Genomic DNA, 9,392 nt, shown 5'->3' on the forward strand with positions numbered 1-9,392 from the left:
AGTGGTGGTGATGGTGGCTACGTCAGCTAGTGGTGATGGTGGTGGCTACGTCAGCTAGTGGTGATGGTGGTGGCTACGTCAGCTAGTGGTGATGGTGGCTACGTCAGCTAGTGGTGATGGTGGCTACGTCAGCTAGTGGTGATGGCTACGTCAGCTAGTGGTGGTTGTGGTGGCTACGTCAGCTAGTGGTGGTGGTAGTGGCTACGTCAGCTAGTGGTGGTGGTGGTGGCTACGTCAGCTAGTGGTGATGGTGGTGGCTACGTCAGCTAGTGGTGGCTACGTCAGCTAGTGGTGATGGTGGTGGCTACGTCAGCTAGTGGTGATGGTGGTGGCTACGTCAGCTAGTGGTGGTGGTGGTGGCTACGTCAGCTAGTGGTGGTGGCTACGTCAGCTAGTGGTGGTGGTGGTAGTGGCTACGTCAGCTAGTGGTGGTGGTGGTGGCTACGTCAGCTAGTGGTGATGGTGGTGGCTACGTCAGCTAGTGGTGATGGTGGCTACGTCAGCTAGTGGTGATGGTGGTGGCTACGTCAGCTAGTGGTGGTGGTGGTGGCTACGTCAGCTAGTGGTGGTGGTAGTGGCTACGTCAGCTAGTGGTGGTGGTGGCTACGTCAGCTAGTGGTGATGGTGGTGGCTACGTCAGCTAGTGGTGATGGTGGTGGCTACGTCAGCTAGTGGTGATGGTGGCTACGTCAGCTAGAGTTGATGGTGGCTACGTCAGCTAGTGGTGATGGTGGCTACGTCAGCTAGTGGTGGTGGTGGTGGCTACGTCAGCTAGTGGTGGTGGTGGTGGTAGTGGCTACGTCAGCTAGTGGTGGTGGTGGTGGCTACGTCAGCTAGTGGTGATGGTGGTGGCTACGTCAGCTAGTGGTGATGGTGGTGGCTACGTCAGCTAGTGGTGATGGTGGTGGCTACGTCAGCTAGTGGTGATGGTGGCTACGTCAGCTAGAGTTGATGGTGGCTACGTCAGCTAGTGGTGGTGGTGGTGGCTACGTCAGCTAGTGGTGGTGGTAGTGGCTACGTCAGCTAGTGGTGGTGGTGGCTACGTCAGCTAGTGGTGATGGTGGTGGCTACGTCAGCTAGTGGTGATGGTGGTGGCTACGTCAGCTAGTGGTGATGGTGGCTACGTCAGCTAGAGTTGATGGTGGCTACGTCAGCTAGTGGTGATGGTGGCTACGTCAGCTAGTGGTGGTGGTGGTGGCTACGTCAGCTAGTGGTGGTGGTGGTGGTAGTGGCTACGTCAGCTAGTGGTGGTGGTGGTGGCTACGTCAGCTAGTGGTGATGGTGGTGGCTACGTCAGCTAGTGGTGATGGTGGTGGCTACGTCAGCTAGTGGTGATGGTGGTGGCTACGTCAGCTAGTGGTGATGGTGGTGGCTACGTCAGCTAGTGGTGGTGGTGGTGGCTACGTCAGCTAGTGGTGGTGGTGGTGGCTACGTCAGCTAGTGGTGGTGGTGGTGGCTACGTCAGCTAGTGGTGGTGGTGGTGGCTACGTCAGCTAGTGGTGGTGGTGGCTACGTCAGCTAGTGGTGATGGTGGTGGCTACGTCAGCTAGTGGTGGTGGTGGTGGCTACGTCAGCTAGTGGTGATGGTGGTGGCTACGTCAGCTAGTGGTGATGGTGTTGGCTACGTCAGCTAGTGGTGATGGTGGTGGCTACGTCAGCTAGTGGTGATGGTGGTGGCTACGTCAGCTAGTGGTGATGGTGGTGGCTACGTCAGCTAGTGGAGGTGGTGGTGGCTACGTCAGCTAGTGGTGGTGGTGGTGGTGGCTACGTCAGCTAGTGGTGGTGGTGGTGGCTACGTCAGCTAGTGGTGATGGTGGCTACGTCAGCTAGTGGTGATGGTGGTGGCTACGTCAGCTAGTGGTGGTGGTGGTGGCTACGTCAGCTAGTGGTGATGGTGGTGGCTACGTCAGCTAGTGGTGGTGGTGGTGGCTGCGTCAGCTAGTGGTGGTGGTGGTGGCTCCGTCAGCTAGTGGTGATGGTGGTGGCTACGTCAGCTAGTGGTGGTGGTGGTGGCTACATCACCTAGTGGTGGTGGTGGCTACGTCAGCTAGTGGTGGTGGTGGTGGCTACGTCACCTAGTGGTGGTGGTGGTGGCTACGTCACCTAGTGGTGGTGGTGGCTACGTCAGCTAGTGGTGATGGTGGTGGCTACGTCAGCTAGTGGTGGTGGTGGTGGCTACGTCACCTAGTGGTGGTGGTGGCTACGTCAGCTAGTGGTGGTGGTGGTGGCTACGTCACCTAGTGGTGGTGGTGGCTACGTCAGCTAGTGGTGATGGTGGTAGTGGTGGTGGCACTCAGCTGTGCCAACACACACTGGTATCATTTTCACCAATGCCAAAGATGCCAGAGTGACTTCATCCACACGTTGGTCTCCAGCTCCTGGCCTCTACACGTTAGTCTCCAGCTCCTGGCCTCCACACGCTGGTCTCCACCTCCTGGCCTCCACGTTGGTCTCCACCTCCTGGCCTCCACACGTTGGTCTCCAGCTCCTGGCCTCTACACGCTGGTCTCCACCTCCTGGCCTCCACGTTGATCTCCACCTCCTGGCCTCCACACGCTGGTCTCCACCTCCTGGCCTCCACGTTGATCTCCAGCTCCTGGCCTCCACACGTTGGTTTCCAGCTCCTGGCCTCCACACGTTGGTCTCCAGCTCCTGGTCCCTGGGAGCACTCAAGTACTCACCAAGGTAATTTACAGACAATCCTAACAATATAAAGTAGAAATTCCATAAGCAAGATTTACACAATTTTTTTTTACAATATATGGTGTAAAAAAGACAATATAATGAGCTAAAATAAAAATATGAAGGAAATTTTTGGATATACTAGGCTAAGGTGGGGAAGTAACGAGCGAATATTTTGTCTTATTTCCACACCAATTATCCCCATTACTTTATACATCAGTGGGTAGACAGTGTATACACAGTGTAACACTGTAGCTACACTATAGTGTAGTTATAACCCATAAAACACTAGAATAATGTGGAAAAATAATAGGAATGGAGGGAGGGGTGGTAGGGAACCAGCAGACGAATTTTTATCTTATTTACATATAAATTATCCCCATTACTGTATACATCAGTGGGTAGACAGTGTATACACAGTGTAACACTGTAGCTACACTACAGTGTAGTTATAACCCATAAAACACCAGAATAATGTGGAAAAATAATATAAATCTAGTGAGTGTGAGGGTAGGTACAGGGAAGTGTACCACCAGTAGCTGGTTCAGTGTGACTCTGCCATCAGTGGTGACAACACTACGCTGCTGCTGCTGACCACTGCTGCCACCACCATTACCATCACAATCATCAAACCAGCAGATATGCCCACTCCCAAGGAGGTAAGATGGGTTGTACGTGATGTACGTAGGTCAGGTACGTGTGTACCAGCCACTGTTATGTGACACTGTGAAAGTTGCCATGCCACTGACACCACTACCACTGTGTGTGTACTGACACCACCACTGTGTGTGTACTGACACCACCACTGTGTGTGTACTGACACCACCAGTGTGTGTACTGACACCACCACTGTGTGTGTACTGACACCACCACTGTGTAGGTACTGACACCACCACTGTGTGTGTACTGACACCATCACTGTGTGGGTACTGACACCACCACTGTGTAGGTACTGACACCACCACCACTGTGTAGGTACTGACACCACCACTGTGTGGGTACTGACACCACCACTGTGTAGGTACTGACACCATCACTGTGTGGGTACTGACACCACCACTGTGTAGGTACTGACACCACCACTGTGTAGGTACTGACACCACCACCACTGTGTAGGTACTGACACCACCACTGTGTGGGTACTGACACCACCACTGTGTAGGTACTGACACCACCACTGTGTAGGCACTGACACCACCACTGTGTAGGTACTGACACCACTACCACTGTGTGGGTACTGACACCACTACCACTGTGTGGGTACTGACACCACCACTGTGTGGGTACTGACACCACCACTGTGTGGGTACTGACACCATCACTGTGTGGGTACTGACACCACCACTGTGTAGGTACTGACACTACCACTGTGTGGGTACTGACACCATCACTGTGTGGGTACTGACACCACCACTGTGTAGGTACTGACACCACCACTGTGTAGGTACTGACACCACCACTGTGTAGGTACTGACACCACTACCACTGTGTGGGTACTGACACCACTACCACTGTGTGGGTACTGACACCATCACTGTGTGGGTACTGACACCACTACCACTGTGTGGGTACTGACACCATCACTGTGTGGGTACTGACACCACCACTGTGTAGGTACTGACACCACCACTGTGTAGGTACTGACACCACTACCACTGTGTGGGTACTGACACCACCACTGTGTAGGTACTGACACCACCACTGTGTAGGTACTGACACCACCACTGTGTAGGTACTGACACCACTACCACTGTGTGGGTACTGACACCACTACCACTGTGTGGGTACTGACACCACCACTGTGTGGGTACTGACACCACCACTGTGTAGGTACTGACACCATCACTGTGTGGGTACTGACACCACCACTGTGTGGGTACTGACACCACCACTGTGTAGGTACTGACACCACCACCACTGTGTAGGTACTGACACCACTGTATAGGTACTGACACCACCACCACCACCACCACCGTGTAGGTACTGACACCACCACCACCACTGTGTAGGTACTGACACCACCACCACTGTGTAGGTACTGACACCACCACCACTGTGTAGGTACTGACACTACCACCACTGTGTGGGTACTGACACTACCACCACTGTGTGGGTACTGACACTACCACCACTGTGTGGGTACTGACACTACCACCACTGTGTGGGTACTGACACTACCACCACTGTGTAGGTACTGACACTACCACCACTGTAGGTACTGACACTACCACCACTGTGTAGGTACTGACACTACCACCACTGTGTAGGTACTGACACTACCACCACTGTGTAGGTACTGACACTACCACCACTGTGTAGGTACTGACACTACCACCACTGTGTAGGTACTGACACTACCACCACTGTGTAGGTACTGACACCACCACTTTGTAGGTACTGACACCACCACCACTGTGTGGGTACTGACACCACCACTGTGTGGGTACTGACACCACCACCACTGTGTGGGTACTGACACCACCACCACTGTGTGGGTACTGACACCACCACCACTGTGTGGGTACTGACACCACCACCACTGTGTGGGTACTGACACCACCACCACTGTGTAGGTGCTGACACCACCACTGTGTAGGTACTGACACCACTGTATGTCCTGACACCACCACTGCGTAGGTCCTGGCACCACCACTGTGTAGGTACTGACACCACCACTGTGTAGGTACTGAGACCACCATTGTGTAGGTACTGACGCCACAACCACCACTGTGTAGGCCCCTGACACCACCACCACCACACTGTTCAGGCCCCCCTGACACCACCACCACACTGTTTAGGCCCCCCTGACACCACCACCACACTGTGTAGGCCCCCCTGACACCACCACCACACTGTTTAGGCCCCCCTGACACCACCACCACACTGTGTAGGCCCCCCTGACACCACCACCACACTGTGTAGGCCCCCCTGACACCACCACCACACTGTGTAGGCCCCCTGACACCACCACCACACTGTGTAGGCTCCCTGACACCACACTGTGTAGGCCCCCCTGACACCACCACACTGTGTAGGCCCCCCTGACACCACCACACTGTGTAGGCCCCCCTGACACCACCACACTGTGTAGGCCCCCTGACAGCACCACCACTGTGTAGGCCCCCTGACACCACCACCACTGTGTAGGCCCCCTGACACCACAACCACACTGTAGGCCCCTGACACCATCACCACACTGTGTAGGCTCCTGACACCACCACCACTACTGTGTAGGCCCCTGACACCACCACCACTACTGTGTAGGCTCCTGACACCACCACCATACTGTGTAGGCCCCTGACACCACCACCATACTGTGTAGGCCCCTGACACCACCACCATACTGTGTAGGCCCCTGACACCACCACCATACTGTGTAGGCCCCTGACACCACCACCATACTGTGTAGGCCCCTGACACCACCACCATACTGTGTAGGCCCCTGACACCACCACCATACTGTGTAGGCCCCTGACACCACCACCATACTGTGTAGGCCCCTGACACCACCACCATACTGTGTAGGCCCCTGACACCACCACCATACTGTGTAGGCCCCTGACACCACCACCATACTGTGTAGGCCCCTGACACCACCACCATACTGTGTAGGCCCCTGACACCACCACCATACTGTGTAGGCCCCTGACACCACCACCATACTGTGTAGGCCCCTGACACCACCACCATACTGTGTAGGCCCCTGACACCACCACCACAGTGTAGGCCCCCCAACACCACCACCACAGTGTAGGCCCCCCCAACACCACCACACTGTGTAGGCCCCCTGACACCACGACCACTTTGTAGGCCCCTGACACCACCACCACACTGTAGGCCCCTGACACCACCACCACCACCACACTGTGTAGGCCCCTGACACCACCACCACCACCGTGTAGGCCCCTGACACCACCACCACCACCGTGTAGGCCCCTGACACCACCACCACCACCGTGTAGGCCCCTGACACCACCACCACCACCGTGTAGGCCCCTGACACCACCACCACCACCGTGTAGGCCCCTGACACCACCACCACCACCGTGTAGGCCCCTGACACCACCACCACCACCGTGTAGGCCCCTGACACCACCACCACCACTGTGTAGGCCCCTGACACCACCACCACCACCGTGTAGGCCCCTGACACCACCACCACCACCGTGTAGGCCCCTGACACCACCACCACCACCGTGTAGGCCCCTGACACCACCACCACCACCGTGTAGGCCCCTGACACCACCACCACCACCGTGTAGGCCCCTGACACCACCACCACCACCACCGTGTAGGCCCCTGACACCACCACCGTGTAGGCCCCTGACACCACCACCGTGTAGGCCCCTGACACCACCACCGTGTAGGCCCCTGACACCACCACCGTGTAGGCCCCTGACACCACCACCGTGTAGGCCCCTGACACCACCACCGTGTAGGCCCCTGACACCACCACCGTGTAGGCCCCTGACACCACCACCGTGTAGGCCCCTGACACCACCACCGTGTAGGCCCCTGACACCACCACCGTGTAGGCCCCTGACACCACCACCGTGTAGGCCCCTGACACCACCACCGTGTAGGCCCCTGACACCACCACCACCACCACTGTGTAGGCCCCTGACACCACCACCACCACCACTGTGTAGGCCCCTGACACCACCACCACCACCACTGTGTAGGCCCCTGACACCACCACCACCACTGTGTAGGCCCCTGACACCACCACCACCACTGTGTAGGCCCCTGACACCACCACCACCACCACTGTGTAGGCCCCTGACACCACCACCACCACCACCACCACTGTGTAGGTACTGGGATACCTATCTAGGATCATTGAGGTACAGTGGACCTGGGTTATACAATACTGGGATACCTATCTAGGATCATTGAGGTACAGTGGACCTGGGTTATACAATACTGGGATACCTATCTAGGATCATTGAGGTACAGTGGACCTGGGTTATACAATACTGGGATATCTATCTAGGATCATTGAGGTACAGTGGACCTGGGTTATACAATACTGGGATACCTATCTAGGATCATTGAGGTACAGTGGACCTGGGTTATACAATACTGGGATACCTATCTAGGATCATTGAGGTACAGTGGACCTGGGTTATACAATACTGGGATACCTATCTAGGATCATTGAGGTACAGTGGACCTGGGTTATACAATACTGGGATACCTATCTAGGATTGTTCAGTGACTAATTAAATTAGGAATTTACACAGTCCCCTGATGTTGTTAGTAGCGACCCCAGGATGCCACCCATACCAGCATACTAACCCGCATCTCCTGCAAGGAGAATAGACAAGCAGTTAGGAATCTTCACTACAATTTTCCACCCTCCCCGGGATTCAACCCGTATCATTTAGATTTACAAATACACGATACAACTTATACAGACCATAGCTGACACCAGTGACATACAGATATATGTAGATATTTTGGGAAAATTAGGTCAGTTTTGTCTCCAGGATGCGACCCACACCGGTTGACTAACACTCGGGTACCTACTTACTGATAGGTGAACAGGGACAGCAGGTGTCTTAGGAAACACGTCTTAATTTTTCACCCGTACTGGGGATCGAACCTTGGACAGGTACATACTAGTACAATTATCATACATTTTAACGTGTAAATTATCTAGGATAACCCAAAGAATGTAGTGACTTGTTCCTATTTAAAGACTAGCTTTAGTAACAGCAGAGATATGTTGTTTAAAGTCTAGCTTTAGTAATACCAGAGATATGTTGTTTAAAGTCTAGCTTTAGTAACAGCAGAGATATCTTGTTTAAAGTCTAGCTTTAGTAATACCAGAGATATGTTGTTTAAAGTCTAGCTTTAGTAATACCAGAGATATGTTGTTTAAAGTCTAGCTTTAGTAATACCAGAGATATGTTGTTTAAAGTCTAGCTTTAGTAACAGCAGAGATATCTTGTTTAAAGTCTAGCTTTAGTAATACCAGAGATATGTTGTTTAAAGTCTAGCTTTAGTAATACCAGAGATATGTTGTTTAAAGTCTAGCTTTAGTAACAGCAGAGATATGTTGTTTAAAGTCTAGCTTTAGTAACAGCAGAGATATGTTGTTTAAAGTCTAGCTTTAGTAACAGCAGAGATATGTTGTTTAAAGTCTAGCTTTAGTAACAGCAGAGATGTGTTGTTTAAAGTCTAGCTTTAGTAATACCAGAGATATGTTGTTTAAAGTCTAGCTTTAGTAACAGCAGAGATATGTTGTTTAAAGTCTAGCTTTAGTAACAGCAGAGATATGTTGTTTAAAGTCTAGCTTTAGTAACAGCAGAGATATGTTGTTTAAAGTCTAGCTTTAGTAATACCAGAGATATGTTGTTTAAAGTCTAGCTTTAGTAACAGCAGAGATATGTTGTTTAAAGTCTAGCTTTAGTAATACCAGAGATATGTTGTTTAAAGTCTAGCTTTAGTAACAGCAGAGATATGTTGTTTAAAGTCTAGCTTTAGTAATACCAGAGATATGTTGTTTAAAGTCTAGCTTTAGTAACAGCAGAGATATGTTGTTTAAAGTCTAGCTTTAATAACAGCAGAGATATGTTGTTTAAAGTCTAGCTTTAATAACAGCAGAGATATGTTGTTTAAAGTCTAGCTTTAATAACAGCAGAGATATGTTGTTTAAAGTCTAGCTTTAATAACAGCAGAGATATGTTGTTTAAAGTCTAGCTTTA

The 9,392-nt window shown here is 52.4% G+C and overlaps 1 long non-coding RNA gene across 1 annotated transcript in view; it reads left to right on the forward strand.

Moving 5' to 3' along the window:
- The first annotated feature begins 3,182 nt into the window (after nucleotides 1–3,182).
- Nucleotides 3,183–9,392, forward strand: part of LOC138853334 (uncharacterized) — a 56,358-nt gene continuing 50,148 nt past the window's right edge. Inside the window, exon 1 of the long non-coding RNA XR_011392539.1 lies at nucleotides 3,183–3,341. This is a non-coding gene — a long non-coding RNA (uncharacterized lncRNA). The remainder of the gene's footprint in view (nucleotides 3,342–9,392) is intronic.

The sequence above is a fragment of the Cherax quadricarinatus genome, chromosome 28 (assembly GCF_038502225.1).
Source record: "Cherax quadricarinatus isolate ZL_2023a chromosome 28, ASM3850222v1, whole genome shotgun sequence".
Classification (NCBI taxonomy): domain Eukaryota; kingdom Metazoa; phylum Arthropoda; class Malacostraca; order Decapoda; family Parastacidae; genus Cherax; species Cherax quadricarinatus.